At 38.9% G+C, this 24,686-nt stretch overlaps 1 long non-coding RNA gene across 1 annotated transcript in view; it reads left to right on the forward strand.

Moving 5' to 3' along the window:
• Window positions 1-10,354: 10,354 nt before the first annotated feature.
• LOC140710730 (uncharacterized) overlaps window positions 10,355-24,686 on the forward strand; it is a 40,966-nt gene continuing 26,634 nt past the window's right edge. Inside the window, exons 1-2 of the long non-coding RNA XR_012091831.1 lie at window positions 10,355-10,471; window positions 15,986-16,113. This is a non-coding gene — a long non-coding RNA (uncharacterized lncRNA). The remainder of the gene's footprint in view (window positions 10,472-15,985; window positions 16,114-24,686) is intronic.

Below are 24,686 nucleotides of genomic sequence, written 5' to 3' on the forward strand. Positions count from 1 at the left end.
GCATGACTTCCTTATGTCACACCTACAGGAACTAAAATTCAGAGTAAAACATTACTTGCCCAAGGGCTCCTGACTCTCTGTTCAGGCCTGTTGCCTATCATGCTCCAAAATTTATTTTTAAACTCATCAGAGGCAGAATATCCTACTGATACCCCAAAATGTTAATCATGGCTACCATTCAGAGATTACTGCCTAGGTGTCAGGCATTGTATGAGGCAGTATTCACACATTATTGCTAATCCTTACAACATATTGGATGTACTGTTATCACCATTTTGCAAATGAGGAAATTGAAGTTCTAAAAGGTAAATCAACTTGTCCCAATGTCACCCAGGAAGTAAGTGGTAGAGCTGGGATTCAGTCATAGGTCTGTTTAGATTTGAGCTCTTATCCACTATATTATGTATGTATTACCTTAGTGAATCCTCAGAATATTCTATACCATAGAGATTATTATTAATCGCATTTGACAGTTGGAGAAATGAAAGCTCAAATAGATTAAATGACTTTCCTAAGACCATATAGTTAGTAAGTGATAAAGCTGGATTTAATTTGTCTGTTGGCTCTAAAGCTGACAGACTTTCCCAATATGCTGCACTGGTTTAAAATTTTCAAGTGAGAAATGTGAGTCAGATAGTAGAATATTGTTCTCTCAGTATTGTAGCATATTGGTTTCATGGGAAAGGTGACAAGGCTTGGGGAGGGCGGAAGTCTAATCTGGGACTTATGCCAAGGCCTGAGTCCCATCTTGTTGGCACATACTTAGATTGAGTATATATCAGTGTGTCACCAGTGTGGGCTATAGCTCATGTTGACTGTTTAACTCCTTTTCTGTAGCCAAGTCTCCATGAAATACTCTAGGATTCTTCTGGACTCTCTGTCCAGGCAGATGCAGTGATCATCTCTTTGCCTGGAATTATCTTTTCTACCTCCTCACTTAGCTAATGCCTATTTGTAATTCAAATACCAGATTCAATTGTATTTCCTTAATCTTCAGATACCCTCAAAGAAGTCAAATATCCTTAGTATGCACCTTCATAACATACTATCATTTTATGCAGCATTCCCACATAATTGTAAAGAATTTATTATATGATTTCTATTGTTCCTTCCTCTTAGTAGAATGTAAGCTTTGAGAGAGCAGGTGCTCTGTCTTTCTCACTCTTGCATCTCCAATTCCTAGCACCTTGTCAAGGATGCAAGACTCAATCCTTTTGTTTTTGAAGTAAAAGAATGGAATCACGGATGCAAATGTTGAATTCTTATGCAACCATGCCGTCATTTTCTCTGTATTGAATTACACCAGGATTTCCTAAACTTTCCTGATCATAGTAATCACCTGTACTTATCACTAAAAATATAAATTATCAGGCAGAGAAGCCTGGAGGTGGTTTAGACATCTCTATTTTTTTTCTCTCCAGCACACTAGTTGATTTTCTTGACCATGTAAACTTGGAAAATACAGATATTAAATCTCTGTGTCTTTTTTCGAGTATCAGTTGTCAATTGGGTCTGTAGCTTGATTAATTCTGTTCTTGAACCTAGTACTGAAGTATTAAGTATCTAAATGTCTTAAGTATCTAAATGTCTTATATTGGAGAGGATGCTACGTACAGTGTTGTACTTGCAGTTCTGGTCACAGCACCGATTCCCTCAACCTGCCCAATTGTCTGCCATGGATCACCACTGATGGCAGAATTAATGAAATACAAAGCCGTAATTCTGGCATTGAGAGACTTCTTGGATCTGACCCAAAGCTCCTTTCCTATTGCTCCTGTTCACATTCTCTCTGCTTCATGTGCATACAACCACTTATTACTGTTCCCCATGAAACCTCACAGTTTAAATCTTTTGATTTCAGTTGTGGTATTTCCGTAGGTTAAAATGGTTTTTTTCCCATTCCTGTATCTTCAAAGATTACTTGATATTTCTTATTTTTTTAATGAGTTTTTATTTTCAATTGTTATGGGTACATAGTAGTTGTATATATTTATGGGGTACCTGGGTTGTTTTGATACAGGCATGCAATGTGAAATAAGCACATCATGGAGAATGGGGTAGCCATCCCGTCGAGCATTTAACCTTTGAGTTACAAACAATCCAATTACAATTTTAATTTATTGTAAAATATGCAATTAAGTTGTTATTAACTATCATCACCCTAGTTGTGCTATCAAATAGTAGGTCTTATTCATACTATTTTTTTTTGTATCGATCAACTATTCCCACCTCCTCCCCCAGCCACTACCCTTCCCAGCCTCTAGTATCCATCCTTTTACTCTGTATATCTATGACTTCAATTGTTTTGATTTTTCAATCCCAGAATTCCATGTTTGTTTTTTTGTGCCTGGCTTATTTCACTTAACAAAATGACATCCACTTCCATCCATGTTGTTGCAAATGAATGGATTTCATCCTTATTTATAGCTGAATAGTACTCCATTGTGTATAAGCACCACATATTCTTTATTCATTTATCTGTTGATGGACAGATAGGTTGCTTCCAAATCTTAGCTATTGTAAACAATGCTGCAGCAAAGAGGAGGGGAGATATCTCTTTGATATACTGCTTTCCTTTCTTTTGGATATATACTCGGCAGTGGGATTGCTAGATTGTATGGTAGATCAATTGTTAGTTTTTTTGATGAATCTCCAAATTGTACTCTATATGGTGTACAAGTTTACATTTTCAACAACAGTGTGCAGGGGTTCCCTTTTCTCCACATCCTCTTCAGCATTTGTTATTGCCTGTCTTTTGAATATAAGCCACTTTAACTAGGGTGAGATATGTCATTTTAGTTTTGATGTTTTTCTGATGATCAATAATGTTGAGCACTTTTGAATATGCCTATTTGCCAATTGTATATCTTCTTTTGGGAAATGTCTATTCAATTCTTTTGCCTGTGTTTTTGGTTCTTCCTTTTCTAATTTTTAAATTTTATGTAGTTGGTGTATGTAATCTTTCACCTATTTTTGATTGGATTATTAGATTTTTTTTGTATAGAGTTTTTGACCTCTTCATATATTCTTATTATTAATCCCCTGTCAGATGGATGGTTTTCAAATGTTTTCTCCCATTCTGTGAGTTTTCTTCACTTTGTTGAATGCATCCTTTGCTGTGCAGGACCTTTTTAACTTGAGGGGATGCCATTTTTCCATTTTGCTTTGGTTGCCTGCACTTTTAGAGTATTGCTCAATAACTTTTTGCCCAGAGCAAAGTCCTGGAGATTTTCCCCAATGTTTTATTATAGTGGTTTCATAGTTTGAGGTCTTAGATTTAAATCTTTATTCCATTTTGATTTTATTTTTGTATATGGAGAGAGATAGGGGTCTAGTTTCATTCTTCTGCATACAGAAATACAATTTTTCCAGACCACTTATTGTAGAGACTTTCTTTTCCCCAGTGTATGTTCTTGGCAACATTGTTGAACATCAGTTCACTGTAGGTGTATTTCTTCCTGGGTTATCTCTTCTGTTCCATTAGTGAATATGCCTGTTTTTATGCCAGTACTGATATAGTTTGACTCCATGTCACTACCCATACCTCACCTTGAATTGTAATAATAATCCCCACGTCAAGAGTAGGACCAGGTGAAGACAATTGAATGATGGGGGCACTTTTCTTCATGCTTTTCTTGTGATAGTTAGTGAGCCCTCGTGAGATCTGATGGTTTTATAAGGGACTTCCCCCTTCACTTGGCACTCACTCTGTGCTGCCGCCCTGTGAAGAGGTTCCTTCCACCGTCATTATAAGTTTCCTGAGGCCTCCCCAGCCATGTGGAACTGTAAACCAATTAAACCTCTTTTTTAAATAAACTACCCAGTCTCAGGTATTTCTTTATAGCAGCGTGAAAATGGACTAATACAATAAATTAGTACTGCCTAGTGGGGTGCTGCTGTAAACATACCTGAAAATGTGGAAGTGACTTTGAAACTATGTAACAGGCAGAGGTTGGAACAGTTTGGAGGGCACAGAAGACAGGAAGATGTGGGAAAGTTTGGAAATTCCTGGAGACTTGTTGAATGGCTTTGACCAAAATGCTGATAGTGATATGGACAATGAAGTCCAAGCTGAGGTGGTCACAGATGGAGATGAGGAAATTCTTGGGAACTGGAATGAAGGTGATTCTTGTTATACTTTAGGAAAGATACTGGTGGCATTTTTCCCCTGCCCTAGAGATCTGTGGAACTTTGAACTTGAAAGAAAAGATTTAGCATATCTGGTGGATGAAATTTCTAAGCAGCAAAGTGTTCAAGGGGAAGCAAAGCATAAAAGTTTGAAAAATGTGCAGTCTGACAATGCAGTAGAAAAGAAAAACCCATTTTCTACAGAGAAATTCAAGTTTGCTGCAGAAATTTTCAGAAGTAACGAGGAGCCAAATGTTAATCATCAAGACAATGGGGAAAATGTCTCCAGGATATGTCAGAGACCTTCATGGCAGCCCCTCCCATTACAGGCCTGGAGGCCTAGGAGGGATAAATGGTTTCCTGCTCCAGGCCCAGGGCCCCCTGCTCTATGCAGCCTCAGGACATGGTACCCTGTGTCCCAGTTGCTTTAGTTCCAGCAGTGGCTAAAAGGGGCCACAGTACAGCTTGGGCCATTGCTTCAGAGGGTGCAAGCCCCAAGCTTTGGTGGCTTACATGTGGTGTTTGGCCTGCAGGTTCACAGAGGTCAATAATTGAGGTTTAGGAACCTCCACCTAAATTTCAGAGGATGGATGGAAACACCTATATGTCCAGGCAGAAGTTTGCTTCAGGAGCAGAGCCCTCATGGAGAACCTCTGCTAGGGCAGTGTGAAAGGGAAATGTGGGGTTGTAAGCCCCCCCACAGAGTCCCCACTGGGGCAGTACCTAGTTGAGCTGTGGGAAGAAGGCCACCATCCTCCAGACCCCAGAATGGCAGATCCATTGACAGCCTGCACTGTGAACCTGGAAAAGCCACAGGCACTCAACACCAGTTGGTGAAAGCAGCCTGGAGGGTGCCATATTCTGCAAAGTCACAGGGACAGAGCTGCCCAAGTCCATGGGACCCCACCTCTTGCATCAGTGTGACCTGGCTGTGAGACATGGAGTTAAAGGAAACCATCTTGAAATTTTAAAGTTTAATGACTTCCCTATTGGATTTTGGACATGCATGGGGCCTGTAGCCCTTTGTTTTGGCCAATTTCTCCCATTTGTATAGGGTGTATTTACTCAATGCATGTACTCCCATCGTATCTAGGAAGTAACTAACTTGCTTTTTATTTTACAGGCTCATAGATGGAAGGGACTTGCCTTGTCTTGGATAAGACTTCTGTTATTATGATAGTGAATTCTCAGGAGATCCGATGGTTTTATAAAGGGCTTTTCACTTTGCTTGGCACTCATTCTCTCTCTTGCCTCCCTGTGAAGAGGTGCCTTCTGCCATGATTGTAAGCTTCCTGAGGCCTCCCCAGCAATGCAGAACTGTGAGTCAATTAAAACTTGTTTCTATAAATTACCTAGTTTTGGGTATTTCTTCATAGCAGCATTAGAATAGACTAATACAAGTGCCATGGTGTTTAGGTTGCTAAAGCTCTCTCTGTAGTATAATTTCAAGTCAGGTAATGTGATTCCTCCAGTATTGTTATTTTTGCTTACAATATCTTTGGCTGTTCTTGGTCCTTTGTGGTTCCATATAAATTAAAATTTTTTTTCTATTTCTGTGAAAAGTGTCATTAGTATTTCAATATAGATTTCATTGAATCTGTAGATTACTTTGGATACTATGGACATTTTAACAATATTGATTCTTCTGATCCATGAACATAGAACATTTGTCCATTTTTTGGTGTCCTCTTCAGTTTCCTTCATCAGTATTGTATAGCTTTCATCATAGAGATCTTTCACGTATTTGGTTAATTCTTAGGTGTTTATTATTATGTGTGGTTATTGTAAGTGGATTACGCTTTATTTCTCTTTCAGATTGTTCACTGCTGGCATATACAATGCTACTGATTTTTGTATGTTGATTTTTTATCCTGCAACTTTACTGTATTTATCAGTTCTAATAATTCTCTTGTGGAGACTAGGTTTTTCCAAATATAAGATCATATCATCTGCAAAAAAGGATAATTTAACTTCTTTCTTTCCAATTTGGACGACCTTTATATCTTCTTTGTTGTGTCCAAGATCTTAGAGGAAGGCTTCAGTTTTTCCTTGTTCAGTGTGATACTACTAACTGTGTGTCTGTCATATGTGCCTTTTATTATGTTGAGGTATATTCCTTCTATCCCCAGTTTTTTGAGGGCTTTTATCATGAAAGACTGTTACATTTTATCAAAAGCTTTTTCAGCATCAGTTGAAATAATTATATGATGTTTTATCCTTCATTCTATTGTTAATGACTTTGGGTATATTCCCTTCTCCTCTGTTTTTTGGAATAGTTTGAGTAGGATTGGTATCAGTTCTTTAAATGTTTCATAGAATTCAGCAGTGAAGCCATCAGGTTCTGGGTTTTTTCTTTTTTTCTGGAAGATTTTTTATTATGTCTTCAATCTCATTACTTGTCTGTTCAGGTTTTGGATTTTTCCCGGATCAATCTTGGTACATAGTATGTCCAGAGAAATTTGCCCATATCTTCTAGATGTTCCAATTTATTGGCATATGGTTTGTTCATTACAGCCACTAAGTATCCTTTGAATTTCTTCAGTCAGTTTTAATGTCTCCTTTTACATTTCTGATTTTATTTATTTGGGTCTTCTCTCCTTTTGGTTAGTCAGTCAGGCTAAAGGGTGTCAATTTTGTTTAACTTTTCAAAAAAGCAATTTTTTTTTTGGTATTTTTTTTCATTTCAATTTCATTTACTTCTGCTCTGATCTTTATTATCTCTTCTTCTACTAATTTTGGGTTTATTTACTCTTGCTTTTCTATTTCTTTAATATGCAACATTAGATTGTTCATTTGAAGATTTTCCTCTTTTGTGATGTGGACACTTATAGCTATAAACTCTTCCCTCTTAGCACTACTTACACTGTATCCCATAGGTTCTGGTATGTTGTGTTTCCTTTATCATTTGTTTCAAGAAAATTTTCAACTTCATTCTTAATTTCTTTATTGACCCTCTGGTGGTTCAGGAGCATATTGTTTAATTTCCATATGTTTGTGTAGTTTCCAAAATTCCTCTCACTATTAATTTTTAGTTTTATTCCTTTGTGGTCAGAGAAAATGCTTGATATAATTTCATTTTTTCACTATACCTAATGTATGATCTATCCTGGAGGATGATCCATGTGCTGAGGAAAAGAATGTATTATTCAGCTCTTGGATGAAGTGTTCTATAAACATCTATTAGATCCATTCGGTCTATAGTACAGATTAAATCTGATGTTTCTTTGTTGATTTTCTGTCTGGAAGATCTATCAAATGCTGAAAGTGGGGTATTGAAGTCTCCAGCTATTATTATTTTGGGGCTCTATTTCTCTATTTAGCTCTAATAATATTTCCTTTATACGTCTGCATGCTCCAGTATTGGGTTCATATATATTTACATTGTTATATCCTCTTACTGAATTTGCCCCTTTTATCATTATTAGCATTTTCTTAGTTTTTGTCTTGACATCTATTTTGTCTCTTATAGGTATAGCAACTCCTGCCCCCCCTTTTTTTTTTTTTTGGCTTCCATTGGCATGGAATATCTTTTTCCATACTTTTATTTTCAGTCTATATAGGTTTTTGTCTTTATAGGTGGAGTGTGTCTCTTGTATCAACAGATGATTGTGTCTTGTTTTTCATCCATTTAACAAGTCTGTATTTTTTGATTGGAGAGTTTAGTCTATTTACACTCAATGTTATTATTGATAAGTTAGGACTTACTCCTGCCATTTTGTTATTTGTATTCTGGTTATGTTATGGTCTTTTCTCCCTTCTTCATTTCCTTTCTGTCTTCCTCTAGTGAAGGTGATTTTCTCTTGTGATATGATTTAGTCTCTTGATTTAAATTTTTGTGTATTCATTTTACATATTTTAGTTTGAGGTTACCATGAGGCTTGCAAATACTATCTTATAAACCATTATTTCACCTGATAACAATTTAAGACTATTTGCCTAAACAAACAAGCAAAAAGGGAATAAATAAAATTTTTATGCCTTAACTTTGTTCCCCTGCTTTTTAACTTTTTTTTCCCCTCTTTATCTGTTATTTTACTATGTCCTGAAAAGTTGTTACAGTGCTTATTATTTGAGTCATCATTTGGTCTTTCTACTTAGAATAAAAGTAGTTTACACACCACTGTCACGGTGTTAAAATATTTTGTGTTTTTCTGTGTACTTACTATTACCAGTGAGTTTTGTACTTTCAGGTGATTACTTATTGCTCATTGATGTCCTTATTGTTTTCATTGAAGTGCTGCTTTAAACATTTATTTTAAAATAGGTCTAGCACTGATGAAATCCCATAGCTTTGGTTTATCTGAAAAAGTCATTATTTCTCCTACATGTTTGAAGGATAATTTAGCTGGATATAATATTCTAGTGTAAAAGTTTTTTCCTTCTGCACTTTAAATATGTCATATCACTTTCTCCTGGCCTGTAAGGTTTACCTTGAAAACTTTGCTGCCAGACATATTGGAGCTCCATTGTATGTTATTTGTTTCTTATTTTCTTGCTGCTTTCAGGACCCATTTTTTATCCTTGATCTTTGGGAGTCTGATTATTAAATGCCTTTGGGTAGTCTTCTTTGAAGTTAAATCTACTTGGTTTTCTATAACCTTCCTGTACTTGGATACTGATATCTTCCTCTAGATTGGGGAAGTTCCTGTTATTATCCCTTTCAATAAACTATCTACCCCTATATTCTTCTCTACTTTCTCTTTAAGATCAATAAGTCTTAGATTTGCCCTTCTGAATTTATTTTCTAGACCATGTAGGCATGTTTCATTGTTTCTTATTCTGTTGTCTCTTCTGACTGTGCATTTTCAAATAGCCTGAAAGAAATATACAGATTGTCATTCTCTCTGTTCTAAGCCACCTAAAGCTGGGGGTGGGGTGACACATGTGTACCCCCTTGGCCACCACCACTATGACTATTCTGGGACAGACCTGAAGTCAGCACAGTGCTGAGTCTCACCCAAGGCCTGCTGTAACCACTCCCTGGCTACTGCCTATGTTTGCTCAAGGCCCTGGGGCTGTAAAATCAGCAAGTGACAAAGCCAGCCAGGCCTATTTTCTTCACTTCAGGGCAGTGATTTTCCCCAGTACCCAGGTTGTTCTAGAAGTGCTGTCCAAGAGACAGAGTCTAGCATAAAAAACCTTAGATATATACCTGGTGTTTTATTGTACTGCGGTTGAGCTGGCACTCAAACCACAGGGCACAGATGTTCACACTCTTTCCGCCCCTTTCCAAAGGTAGAAGAGCCTCACCCCACAGCCACTGCTACCCTAGCCCATGAGAAGTACTGCCAGACTACCCCCGATCTTCCCTTAAGGTCCAAGTCCTCTTAAATCATCTTGTGGTGAATGCTGCCTGGCCTGGGACTCAAGTTTCAGGGCAGTGGGCTCCCCTCTGGCCCAGGGCAGGTCCAAAAGTGCCGTCCATGAGTCAAGTCCTGGAATTACGGACCCCAAGAGCCTGCTTGGTGCTCTACCCCACTGTGGCCATGCTGATACCTGAAGCCAGCAAGTCTCAGAGGCTCACCCAAGCCCTTCAATATGGTACCTGGGTATCACTGTTGGTTATTCAGGGCCCAAGGCCTCTTCAGTTAGCAGATGATGGATGCTGCCAGGACTGGGTCCTTTCCTTTAAGGAAGCAGGTTGCCTTCTGGCCCAAGTTGTGTCTAGTAATGTCATCTAGGAGCTGGGGTCTGGAATAGGGCCCTCAAAACCCTGACCAGTGCCCTATTCTGCTGTGGCTGAGCTGGTATTTGAGATACAAGACAAAGTCCTCCCCACTCTTCCCTCTCCTCTTTTCAAGTGGAAGGAAGGGGTCTCTTTAGGAGCCCTGAGCTGTGCAGCGTAGGGTTATTGGAGGGGTGATGCCAGAATTCTGAACGTAGCTGCCCTAGTTGATGTTTCAGTATGTTGCCTGCCCCACCCTCAGTCTAATGTCTCTGGGCCTAGTTCAGCACGAGAACTTGCTTATGAGTTGCTGCCTCTATTGCCTAGACTGCCTTCCATGTTTACTTGAAAACAGAGAGTTCTATAGCCCTAGGTTGTGAGGTTTGCAGGCACTCAAGGTCTCACCACTGGGATGGATTTCACTCTGGTTAGGGTGGATATAAATGCTCCTTCAGTGGGTGGGCATCAGTTGAGTTTGGTTCAGGTTTCCTTTCATCTCTAACAGGACAGCACTGAATTCAATGTCTCACAATTACTGTGTTCTCCCTCCCCCAGGTCCCAGAGACGCTCTCTGTACCATGTTGCCACTGCTGCTGGGGGTTGGCATTAGCGATTCCAGACTGTTTTTCTCTATCTCTTCAGTGCCCCTTTCAGCCATATGAAGTAAAACCAGGGACTGTAAGTGCTTTTCTGACTTGGTTCTTATGAACGTGTTTTTCTCTGTGCAGATGGTTGTTAACTTGATGTCCTTGCTTGGCAGGGGATGTGGGGAACCTACCAACAGAGCTTTCTATTCTACTATCTTGCTCTACCTCCTCAGACCTGTTTTTCCAAGTAACACTTTTTAGAGCCAGCTTAATATCCCTTTCTCTACACAGGCTTCTGTGGCTTTCCCTTCTTCTGACCTTTTCTCTCATTGCCTATTGGTTTTAAACTTTTTTAATTTTTTTTTGGAATGGAGTTTCACACTTGTTGCCCAGGCTGGAGTATAATGGCACCATCTTGGCTCACTGCAACCTCCACCTCCCAGGTTCAAATGATTCTCCTGCCTCAGCCTCCCCAGTAGCTGGGATTACAGGCACGTGCCACCACACCTGGCTAATTTTTGTATTTTTAGTACAGACAGGGTTTTGCCATGTTGACCAGGCTGGTCTCCTGACCTCAGGTGATCCACCCGCCTCGGCCTCCCAAAGTGCTGGGATTACAGGCATGAGCCACTGCACCCAGCCTAAACTCTTACCTTATTCAACTTTGTATCATAGTTTTTATGTCTCTATTTTATCAATCCTTTTAGGCTCTGAGGCACTTGAAGGCTAGATCCATACTTATTTCCAAGTAACTTTGGCCTCCTGCCCCTAGTAGGAACCAGGTGTTAGTTTATAATACTTCCTCTCCAGATCTCCAGCACCATTAAGAAAACAGACACCATGAGACAGACATTTTCTCAACAATTTGACTCCCGCCACCTCCAATCCTATCCAGGGCTTCATTGTCTTTTCCTTTTGTCTAGAATAGGCATGCCTACTACTTTCTAAAATTAACCCCTCAAAAAACTGTTTCAATACATTGATGAATGAAGAAATGAATTCATCGGGATAGCCTGAGTCATTCTATGATAAAACCAAAACAAATCTTAGTGGTTTAACACATCAAAAGATGTTTCACTCATGCTACACACAAAATGTGGCTGAGCAGGGGCTTCCACTTCTCCTGGCCACTCCAGGCCCCAGGGTGATGGAGATTTCATCTCAATATGGGCTTCCCAGATCACTGTGGCAAGGGGAGGAGAACATAGTCAGTTATGCCCTGATCTGAAAGCTTCCACCTGGAAGTGACACACCCACACATATTACTTCCATTATGCTTCAGTTCCACTTTTATTTCATTGACCAAAGCAAATCACATGGCCATGCCTAATTTAAAAAGAAGCAAGGAAGTATAATCTGTTATTTACCTGAAAGGAGACAAGAGCTGGGATATTTATCAACATCACTAATGATTACCAAAATATACGTATACAATATATTTCAAAGAGACTTTTCTAGCATAAATTTTAGTTATCTTCCCTAATTCTCTCCTGGTTAAAGGTTACACATTCTTTTTCTTTCCTTGGCTCATTGAGATGATGCATACAATTGAAAAAAGAAAAATGAAGTCACCTGTGGCACGGTGTGGCTGCAAGAATGTTTATTACAGACCGGCTCTTGTTTTGGTATAGAGTTCAGATAGTTTCTCAGATTTAAGACACTGAGAGAGTAGAAGCAAGAAAAGTTTGGGAAGTGTCAGACTCAGTTACTTTAGAGGACACTTACTTACACTTAATAATTTGCAATTTAGTGCCTGATGTTCCATACAGATAGCATCTGCTTCCCAATAAAAGATATATCAGAAACAATACCCTCAACGATACTTTTTGGAAGGAGATTTTAAAGAGCATCCAGGTGACTAATAAGTAACCCTTTTGTTGTGGCAAACATTTAGGTTCAGTCCCTGATTCCATTCTGACTTGATGTTCCATGTTTGATAATGTCACTTAACCTTTTCCACATCATTTGTCTGTCTGCAAGAAGGAATAAAGCTCTGCGGGATTTCAAAGCTCTTTGGGATTTCAAAAGAAAAGCCTAGGTGGTAAGCACAACATTGGAAAAGAGAGCCTTTGTGGGTGGTAAGCTTCAGCTGATGTATATTAGCAGGATCTTAAAAATGCATGCCGGCCGGGCGCAGTGGCTCAAGCCTGTAATCCCAGCACTTTGGGAAGCCGAGGCGGGCCGATCACGAGGTCAGGAAATCGAGACCATCCTGGCTAACACAGTGAAACCCCGTTTCTACTAAAAATACACAAAATTAGCCAGGCGTGGTGGCGGGCGCCTGTAGTCCCAGTTACTCCGGAGGTTGAGGCAGGAGAATGGCGTGAACCCGGGAGGCGGAGCTTGCAGTGAGCCAAGATTGCGCCACTGCACTCCAGCCTGGGTGACAGAGTGAGACTCCGTCTCAAAAAAAGAAAAAAAAAAAAAGTGTGCCTTTTGAAAGTGTACATGAGATGGAAGAAAAAAACACCTATTTGGAATCAGAAAGATGTCACTTTTTAGAGGATTCAGCAACTTTTAAAATGTTTTTTAACTTAGTATGCATTTTTTTGCATTTAAAACTAGTTTATTTTTATTTTAAACATTTAATTGCATATATTTATGGCATACAACATGACGTTTCAACATGCAATAAGCTAGACAGAGAAAACATACTTTATGATCTCACATATATGTGGAATCTTAAACGAGTTTCTTTATCACATAAAGAAAAAAAAAAAACAGTGAATCAGTGTTTTAACCCAGAATGTTTGACACAGTGTGTGCATCTATGTCAAACATTCTGGGTCAAAATATTCTACTTTAATAACTTTCCCTTATAATAATACCATATGGAGACATTGAGTTTCTCACCTCTTTTAGAGTTAATCGTGGTTAGCTATATTGTTCTCTGAGTCAATACAACAGTTGGCTCCCAAAATGGATATTAACATCTCCCAGAGTTACATATATTTTAATAGAGGTAACTTACCATCCCTTTATCTTTTAATGATTCAGAATTGGGACTCAAATAGTCTCTACTGTGCTATTCATAATTCATGTGTAATCGTAGGTTTAAAGTGAAAATTATGAATGTGTGAACTATTATGATGTCACAAATTACGGTTCTGCATATTGAATCATCACCTATATTAAATATGAATAAAATGTAGACAGAGAGACACATCCACATGATACATTTGGCAGAAAAGCAGAGAATACTGATAAAACAACCACCATGAGGATGGGGAATGTTCCTGTTAGAGTGTGAGTTTAAAATGCAATTTTAAATACTTGACTGAGAAAAGTTTAAGTAGCAAAGTGAAGAAGCGATTGTATTCAGTGTCTTCATCTGGCAAACTGGAATAACTAACTGCTATCCAGAAAGATCAGATTTTTTGCCCGCGGTCTCATAATTATTAGAGGCAGAAGCAGAATTAGACCTCAGGCCACCATGCTGTCTCCTGTGTTCAGTTTCATTTTCAAAACAGGATTGCCAAATTGTAAACTACAATACCATATTCCCACGGAAGGACTGTAAACCCAGTACTTTTGGCTGTTTTGGAGACACAAAGTGCAAGATAGCTGTTGTTTCTATTTTCTGTTTCCCATTTGAGAAAAGGCCAGGATGAGCATCCAGGTTTTCCAGAGGGAGCAGAAATACAGTGATATGTCTGAGAGGCAATATCCCCCCAACTCCTGACACTCAACAGCAAGTATAGTCTGTTAGACGTTGGCGATAAGAAAAAAAGTAGCAATCCATTGAGATAGGAAAGAGGTTATCCCCAGTTTTTCCTTGTTTCTCCTTCCTTCATAAAGATATAAAACATACCTGATCTACTTTATTTTTTGAGACAGGGTCTTGCCCTGTTATCCAGGCTAGAATGCAGTGGTGCCATCATAGCTCACTTTAGCCTCCAACTCCAGGGCTCAAGTGATCCTCCTGCCTCAGCCTCCCAAATGGGACTACAGGTGTATGCCACCCTGGTCAGCTAATTTTTATTTTTATTTTTATTTTTTGTATAGCCAGGGCCTCCCTATGCTAGTCTCAAGTGATCCTCCTGCCTTGGCCTCCCAAATAGGTGTATGCCACCATGGCCAGGTGTATGGACTATAGGTGTATGCCACCATGCCCAACTGATTTATTTTTATTTTTATTTTTTGTGTAGCCAGGTCCTCCTTATGCTAGTCTCAAGTGATCCTCCTGCCTTGGCCTCCTTAAACACTGGGATTATAGGTGTGAGGCCACTGTGCCCAGCCCTGATCTACATTTTTTTGAGCTCAAGCTGGGACATGATTTAAATTTAAACTGATATCATTGCTTTGTTTGACTCAATTTCCTATGATGGTAGGTGAAAACAATAATTATGTGAACTCATAGGCATTTCTGAAAATATACAAGGCCTTGTGAGCTAGAGTTCAATTCTCATTTCTGGCTGCATGTTCCATTGTTATTAATAGAACTCATCATGCTCTGCCATGTCATTAAGTGATAAGTGGCATTAAATAATATGAAACTTGGAATTCCAATTTATGATGTTAGCCAATACTTTTGCCTAAACAAATAAAAAATAATAAAAATCAATGATTATCTTCTGATCACACTTAAGGAATTTTAAAAGATCAAATCTAATGAAAACAAAGAGAAATACCTTGATATGATTTAACCAAGAGAATGAAAAGGAAAACAATGTAATAATGTTTATCAAGCATATGGATGATTCTTGGGAGAAAAAAAGGTGATCAACACAATAAAAGTTTATCAGACATATGTATTTCTTGACAGTAAGGGTTACTCAGTAGAGAAGTGGCTGGACCATCTAATGTATACATTTTCTTTCTATTTGTTTGGCCAACTATTTACTATAAAACAACTTCCTATTTGGAAAGGATTGGTGAGGGCGTAAATAATAACGGGCCTTTATTTAGTAAAACTCCAATGTAAAAGATCATAAGAGCATCAATTTTCAAGCTGTGTTTCTGGATTTCAGAGTAGTTTCATCTATAGAACAAAGACTCGATGACAAATATTGAAACGAGATTCTTTGAATATTGGGCTATACAGAAGTGCAATGTGGAGGAGGGTGTGGGATGCTTGTTTTGCTGCAAGAGTGCTCTCCTTAGCACACTTGAGGCCAGGACAAACCAAACGCAATCCATAACTCAGTTGATAAACGGAGGGGTGTATTAATCCATTTTCATACTGTTATAAAGAACTGCCTGGTTATTTATAAAGGAAAGCGGTTTCACTGACTCACAGTTCAGCGCGGCTAGGGAGGTGTCAGGAAACTTACAGTCATGGCAGAAGGTGAAGGAGAAGGCAGGAAGGAGAAGTGCTGAGCAAAGGGAGAAGAGCCCATTATAAAACTATTTGATCTCATGAGAACTCACTCACTATCATGAGAACAGCATGGGGGAAACTGCCCCCTTGATTCAATCACCTCCACCTGGTCTCTCCCTTGATGCATGAGGATTATGGGGATTACAATTCAAGATGAGAACTGGGTGGAGACACAAAGCCTAACCGTATCAAGGGAGCACCACGTCCCCATTTCTCTCTGTTAGTTATAACACTCAGGTATATTCATGAAGTCATGCAGACTTAAAGCCTTGCGTATCATTTCAGAAACATATGTCCACAGTCTTTGGAAAGGAATTAAGAAGAACTAACATTTGCTGAGGACTTGCATCTACCTAACACTCTACTGGGATCCTTCGTATACTTCAGATACACACATCAACCCTAGGAGGCAGGTATTACTATGATTCCCCATTTTTCTTGTGGAAAAGCTAATGTAGAGAGAGGTCACTTAACTTTACTGAGTTTGTAAGCAGCAGAGCTGAGATCTAAATGCAAATGTGAAACCTCCAGAGCATGTGTTTTTCTCACTACTCTTTGCTTCCTGTCTTACTACGTTTGCTTGAACGGAAATATTTTTAACTAAGGGCAAAATGGCAAGCATTTAGTTGAACTACCGCTGGTGAGTTTTAAAGAGGATTTCTACATATGGTATTACAATTTTACTGAATTTCTTGGTTAGCATGTTTAATATTCAGCTCCACAGAACTGAGGTATGCTTGTGGATTAATTATTTTTATGCAGTGGTGAATATTTTTGGAATCAAACTGTCATAATAGCTAAATTCAGGCATGTCTATATGCACTGAAGCGCACGGACACACACACATAGAACAGATTAAGAGACCTAATTTTATTGAAGGAAGCATCAATATTTATGCTTGGCAAAGTGTATAGACAGAAATTTTCAATTAAGTAGGCAGAATAAAATAGCAAAACTGAAGTTGAATCTAAACTAGTTTGAATGTTTAAGAATCAATGGAGTTAATAACATAGTTAACCAAAGATTGGGGATAAAAATCCTCTCTGTTTCACTTGGATGGGAAAACCTCCCAGCCCCCTTTTTCCACCTTGTGGAGCTGCATATTGATGATGGCATTATTGTGCCAATCAGGTTTTGGTTTGTGTCCTTAAGACACACACATATGTGACTTGTTGAAAGCAAATCACAATGAGAAAAGCACAATTTGGTAACATTGGTTTGACCATTCTTTCCACTGTCGATGTTTCTGTCTCTTAATGCCTTGAGTCTATCTTTTTCTGGTTCCTGATTTTGGCTTCTGCTTGAGGATTAGCCCTCAAAATAACCTAGAATATGAGCCCAGAATCTTTCCACAGTGCCTAGCTCCCGTTAAATTGACTGGCTCATTCCACACTAAATCCTGCTATTAGTCGATTGAAAAGCTACCACTATCCGAAGTTCATTTCTGAATAAACAACAGTCCAAAACAGGAGTCCAGGCCACTTATCCCTATCTTATCTCATTACTCTTCCTTATCATTTTTTTGTAGACCTTCTCATCTTGATTCCAGTCATTCGCCACTGCTTTCCACCTTGTACTGGGGATAAGCAATCTAATATTTTATTTTGCTATAAATTGACAAATTATAACTGTATATATTTATGGGATAAAATGTGATGTCATGATATGTGTATACAATTTGGAATTATTAAATCAAGTATATTAACATAGTTATCACCTCAAATATTTATCTTTGTTTGTGGAAAGAACATTTCAAGTTTACTCCCTTAGCAATTTTCAAGAATACATTATTGTTACCTACAGTCATCATTCTGTGCCATAAATCTCAAAAAAATGTATTCCTCCTGTCTAACTGAATTGCTATACTCTTTGACCAGCATCTCCCCATTACCCACACCCCCAGTATCTGGTAACTACCAATGTATTCTTTGTTTCTTTAAGTTCAATTGTTTTGGATTCCACGTGTAAGTGAAATCCTACAATATTTGTTTTTCTGTGCCTGGCTTATTTTACTTAGCATAATATCCTCCAGGTTCATCAATGTTGTCAGAAATGACAAAATTTCTTTTGATTTTAAAAAGATAAACTGTATTCCATTGTGTATATATACCACATTTTCTTTGTCCATTCATCTGCTGATGGACACCTAGGTTGACTCCATACTTTGGATATAGTGAATAGTGCTGCAATGAACATGGTAGTGCAAATATTTCTTTGAAATATTTATTCCAAATCCTTTGGGTATACAACCAGGAGAGGGACTGATGGCTCGTATGGCAGTTTTACTTTTTGTTTTTTGATGAACCTTCACACCATTTTCCACAATGATTGTACCAATTTACATTCTCACCAACAGTTTACAAGAGTTCCCTTTTCTCCGCATCCTCGCCAACACTAATATTTTGTCTTTTGCTATAGTAGCCATTCTGACTAATATAAGGTAATATCTCATTGTGTTTTTAATTGGCTTGTCCCAATGTTTAGTGGTGCTGACCATTTTTTCATATATTTGCTGGCCGTTTGTATGTCTTATTTTGAGAAATGTCCATTTAAGTTCTTAGGTCATTTTTAAGTCAGTTTGTGCTCTTGCTGTTGAATTGTCTGAGTTCCTTATGTATTTTAGATATTAACTCTTTATCAGATATTAACACACACACACACACACAAATACAGAGAGAGAGAGAGAGAGAGAGAGAGACAGAGAGAGAGAGAGAGAATAGATCAAGGGACCTAATTTTATTGAAGGAAGCATCAATATTTATGCTTGGAAAAGTGTATAGACAGAAATTTTCGATTAAATTATTAACATCTGATAAAGAGTTACTATAATTTTCATTGCCTACCTCTATAGAAGTAGCAGACACAGAATAACAATTATGTTTTTATTTCTCAATATATCCATATGTAGCTTCATTTTTTCTTTCTCTTGTCTAAATAAGCAGTACAATTTGGGTTCTTGTACCTGATGATATCAAGCACTATTTTATTTTTTTCTTTTTTCAAAATTTTATTTTAGGTTTGGGGGCATGTGCATGTTTATTTTATAGGTACAGTGCATGTTGCAGGTGTTCAGTGTGCAGATTGTTTTATCACCCAAGTAATAAGCATAGTACCCGATAGGTAATTTTTTGGTCCTCACCCTCCTCCTCTGTCCTCAAGTAGGTCCTCTGTCCTCAAGCAGGTATTTTTTTGGTCCTCCTCCACCCTCTGTCCTCAAGTAGGTCCTGTTGTTTGTTGTTCGCTGCCTTGTGTCCATCTGCACACAATGTTTAGCCCCTACTTATAAGTGAGACCATGTAGTATTTTGTTTTCTGTTCCTGTGTTAGTTTGCTTTGGATAATGGCCTCCAGGTCCATCTGTGTTGCTGCAAAGGACATGATCTCATTATTTTTTATGGCTGCATAGTATTCTATGGTGTACATATATGTACGTCATTTTCATCATTCAGTCTACCATTGATGGGCATTTAGGTTGATTCCATATCTTTGCTATTGTGAATACAGCACTGTTTTAGCGCATGAATTTAAGTATCTGCCTGTAGTTTGACTCAAGGAAATCCTGGGCAAGAGTTACCTCATACCACATTTAAAGCCTGTTGGACTTACCAACCTAGCTTATCTTTTGCCAAGCTTCCATCTAGGATCAATTTGGGTGCTCTGTCTGACCGCATCATTTGGATCACGAACTGTATGTACTACTTTCTTCATAACTAAAGAAGTGACTTTGTGTATGTCATGCTTTGCAGGCACTCAGGGTACTCTTATTTATGTAATTTTCCTTGCTTACCCTATAGATGTAGAAAATACAGATTAGTAATTACATTTTTGTCTCTCAATATATCCATGTGAAGCTGCTTTTAAAGAATAAACACTTCATATTTATTTACTTTCTCCTAACAGCAAAAGATTAGAAAATTCTGGGAATCCAAGGATGTGACTCAGTCAGCTACAGTAATGTGGCCAGTATTGCACATTTCCAATGGGTTCCAATGCAGTTACTCAGATACTAGGAGAAGGATGAGATAACATTAATTGAATAAACATTATACAGGAAATGTATTATAATTGGTGTTAGCATTTTCTTTTCAGGGTAAAGGAAGTACCTAAAATTTTTCTAAAGTAAGGTTTTGCTTTTCTTGTTTGTTTGGTTTTTGTTTTTTTAATGTTAACTCAATCTTAAATGTAAGCTGGAAACATATAGAATTGAAAACCCATTAGAAATTATTACATCCTTGGCTATTTTATTATTAATCAGTAAGAGGATTAAAAAAGTTTACCATCTATTACCTGACTAGACAACCAGTGGGAAAATAAAATTGCATCCAAATGTAATGTTGAATAATTGACATGTGTAGGCTGCTGAGGACTTTACTCACATGCCCTGCAATTATACCTTCATTATATCCCACTGATTCAAAGGATAAAGCTCAGTGTAGTAGCAGCATTATACAAATAAGGTGGAATGTCACAGGTGAAATTAGGCCAATTAAGCCCATATAATTCTGAGACTAGTTAAATTTGTTCATACCAGATTGCTTGGTTAGTGTAAATCATATTTACCTGTTCATCTGATTATGATTTTACTTGTGTTTAGTCTTATCCAAATGAGTGGAAGTTAGGCTATGGACAAAAAGATACTGACCTTATTATTTTAGTTATTCCTAGCACTAGTTTTAAAGGCTTGTCCATTGACCAGGCTATAAGTTTTATCCCTGCTCCCTCATCAGAAATTGTGTCCTTTGGCCAGGTGTGCTGGCTCATGCCTGTAATCCCAGCACTTTGGGAGACCGATGTGGGTGGATCACCTGAGGTCAGGAGTTCGAGACCAGCCTGGCCAACATGGTGAAACCCCGGCTTTACTGAAAATACAAACATTAGCCAGGCATGGTGGCACATGCCTGTAATAGCAGCTACTCAGGAGTCTGAGGCAGGAGAATCACTTGAACCCGAGAGGCAGAGCCTGCAGTGAGCTGAGATTGCGCCATTGCATTCAAGCCTGGGCGACAAGAGTGAGACACTGTCTCAATTAAAAAAACAAACAAACAAACAAATGTGTCCATTGAAGCTAATGTTGTATAGAGTATCCTCTAGCTGGGCCATCCTTCCTGTCACTTTTCCCTGACTCACTGCTACTCATCTTGTTTGTTTTGTTTTGTTTTGTTTTTTCTTTGAGATGAGTCTCGCTATGTTGCCCAGGCTGGAGTCGCCCAGGTTGGAGTGCAGTGGTGTGATCTCCGCTCAATGAAAGCTCCGCCTCCCGGATTCACATCATTGTCCTGCCTCAGCTTCCTGAGTAGCTGGGACTACAGGCGCCTGCCTCCACACTTGGCTATTTTTTTGTATTTTTAGTAGAGACAGGTTTTCACCATGTTAGACAGGATGGTCTCGATTTCCTGACCTTGTGATCCACCCGCCTCAGCCTCCCAAAGTGCTGAGATTATAGGCATGAGCCACTGCACCCAGCCACTGCTACTCATCTTTTAGGCCTAGAAAAAGCCTTTCTTTTCTGCTCCTTTCATGCTGCACCCCTCTGAGGTCCAGGTTATATGACTCGAAAGGAATGTATGACAGCCAACAGTAGCATAGCATGATTACATTAGTCCCTCTCGGTCCCACACAGATGTGCTTTGACTGATGGACCCAGATGTCCGTAGGTGGGTCTTATCAAGAATAAAGAAACACTTACCAACTTTTAAAACTCTTTTTATACACTCTTGTTTGTTTGTTTTTAGTAAGTGAAACGTTGCAGTTATTTATCTTAAACAATTAATCTTCAATTTATAACTATTCATCTGTATATACTACATTTAAATAACTGGCTTAAACCCTTGGGCAGCTGCTCACATGAATACACGGTTCAGGTTTCCCTTTCATGTAAATCACCCTATATTGTGTTTTACACTGTATTAGTCTGTTTGCATCACTGTAAAGGAATACCTGAGGCTATGCAATTTATAAAGAAAAGTTTAATTGGCTCATGTTTCTGCAGGTTGCACAGGAAGTGTCGTGCCAGCATTTGCTTCTGGTAAGGCCTCAGGAAGCTTATAATCATGACAGCAGGTATATCATACGCTGAGAGCAGGAGCAAGAGAGAGAGAGGAGAGGCACCACACACGTTTAAACAACCAGATCTCAAATAAACCAACTGAGCAATAACTCACGTATCACCCAGGGGATGGTGCTAAACCATTAATTAAGGATCCACTCCCATGATCCAATCAGCTTCCACCAGGCCCCACCTCCAACATAGAGAATTATATTTCAACATGAGATTTGGCGAGGACGAACATCCAAACCATATCATACACAAAGTCACACACCAGTGTGCTTACTTATCATTTATACCTGCCTTTGTTTATCATGTAAACTTCTTGAGGGCAGCCAAAGTGCCCTCACTAAGTCACAAAATAACTGAAACGAGGTTTGGCATACAGTAGATGTTCAGTGTTATAAGATGATTGAATGCAAAATGGCTAGCATTTCTTGGATGGTTTTTGTATGTAACATCATGCTAGGCACTATCCCATGCAGTTATGAGGTACTTTCTATAATTATTCACATTTTACAGATTAGGATACCATGAACCATAGAGTTCAAAATGTATAAGTTCACAGAGCAAGTAGGTAGCTCAGTGGGGATATGACCTATTAATATAATGCTCTAATCTCAAAGCCCTTGACCTTAAATATTATGAACAATGCCTTTGATATTTGAATTTCCCCCTCCAAGGAAAATGGAGACCTGGGACACTATAGCAAAGATTGGGCCTGTTGCCTCAGGAATCTTGGATAGGCTATCACTTTTCCTGAGGCTACAGCATAAGAAACCATGGAGATGCTATCAAAGAAACATTACCTTATGGACAAATGATGATGGAGATTGGCAGGCTATCCCACTCAGCCATCAGACTGAAGGGGGTAGGCAAAGGGTGACTCCAAACACAAGACCATGCCAAGGGAACTGGTGAAGAGCAAGACGGGTCCAAACAGAGGAATGAAGCCAGAGTATTGAGGGATCACTGAACTAGAAAGAGTGGCCGTGGCAGGGTGGTGTTTTTGTAAAGATGCCGATCAGCTTAGACAGCTGAACAAGCATCCATCCATCCAGACTCATTTATTGAAAACCATCTCTTGATCAGCCACTGAAGATACAGAGCTACCTAAGCCATAGATCCTGGAGCAATGGAGAAGGAGATTCTATATATTTTCACAAACTTTGGTGCACAGTGGATGGTCACACTACCCTGCATCCATGGCTGCCTATCAGTAATTGATGCTAATAGCAGATTCTCTCATTGAGCACTTAATATGAGGTAGGCACTGTTCTAAGAGCTTCTCATGCTTTAAAATCAATCCTCACAATAACTATTTGAGATAGGTATGAGTAGCATCATCATTTTCCAGATGAGGGAATGGTGGCATAGAGAAGTAAAGGGATTTGTCCAAGAACACACACGTAGTCAAGGTCAGAGCTGGGGCTGAAAACTGGGCAGTGTGACTCGAGTGTTTGAGCTCTTAATTTCCACATGCATTAACTCTCTGTCAATTATTCCCTAAGTTTCCTTTAATCCAACGACCTTTATTCATTCATCACATTTTTATTGAGAACATACTACATACCTAGCACTTGGCTGGATGCTAAGAATGTAGCAGTGAAGAAGATAGGCAAGGCTGTAACACCAATATAAAAGGACTATAAACTGACCCATGATATTAGAGAAGGTAATGATACCCCACCTGCCCCCTGCATGACCCCAACAATGTCCCTTCTCTATTGGTAAAAGCTGCACCTGCTGCCCAGTAAAAGGCAATACTGAATCAAGAGAATCTCCATCCACTTTCATGACTCAGACTAACTGGTAGGGCTTTGGCTCTAGTTCCTTCTGTGCTGGGATTGGCTAACATACGTACGTATATAATGACACATAATTCAGTCACTGTGTAAAATGGGATTCATACTGGAATATCTGATCTCTGGAACCAAAACATTTAACTCGACAGCAAGCATATTAATTGATAATCTGTGGTTTCACTATTGGCCTTAGACCAAAAAAAAAAAAAAAATGGCCTTTCTTGTTTACACTAAAGATCATCAGTCTGCACCTCCTTAAGGCAGTCTGGGTCAGAGTCAGCATAAGACTAGATGATGCACTTTAAAAGAAAAACATATGTCTACTTGAATTTGTATTTTGATACATTATTATGATAAATACTTAGCGTTGTTGAGTAGTTTCATAACATTAAAGCTGAGCTGATTAAAACATTTAGAGAACAAGGTAAGTGGGTGTACAAACTGTTCTTGCTTTCAGGTTCAATGGTGAAAAACTGAAAATTCAATTTTTAAGGATAACAATAGGAGGGAAGAAAGCACTACCTTTTGAAAAACAGATTTCAGCTGGAGCATTCTAGAGTGGAATGAATACAGGCTATTATCTTAAAAAAATGTATTTTACTTATCTCAGAATCAGATTCTATATTGCACCTCTCTGTACTTTGACTCATCTTAATCCCCATCCTGCCTCTTTTATTCTGGTTTTAATATCATTTTTAATATCAATTTTATTGGCTTTGGTATTAAGAAGCACAAGTGCTAGAAATCAGTATCATATTTTGGATTAGCCAAAGTGAGGTACCTTTGAATTCAAACGCACAGATTTTGACATGGAGCTCAGGACAGGGGCCCCGGGAAATTTTTTTTTTTTTTTTGAGACGGAGTCTCGCCCTGTTGCCCAGGCTGAAGTGCAGTGGCCCGATCTCAGCTCACTGAAAGCTCTGCCTCCTGGGTTTACGCCATTCTCCTGCCTCAGCCTCCCAAGTAGCTGGGACTACAGGCGCCCGCCACCTCGCCCGGCTAGTTTTTTGTATTTTTTTAGTAGAGACGGGGTTTCACCGGGTTAGCCAGGATGGTCTCAATCTCCTGACCTTGTGATCCGCCCATCTCGGCCTCCCAAAGTGCTGGGACTACAGGCTTGAGCCACCACGCCCAGA

Source organism: Chlorocebus sabaeus, chromosome X, assembly GCF_047675955.1.
Source record: "Chlorocebus sabaeus isolate Y175 chromosome X, mChlSab1.0.hap1, whole genome shotgun sequence".
NCBI classification, from domain to species: Eukaryota; Metazoa; Chordata; class Mammalia; order Primates; family Cercopithecidae; genus Chlorocebus; species Chlorocebus sabaeus.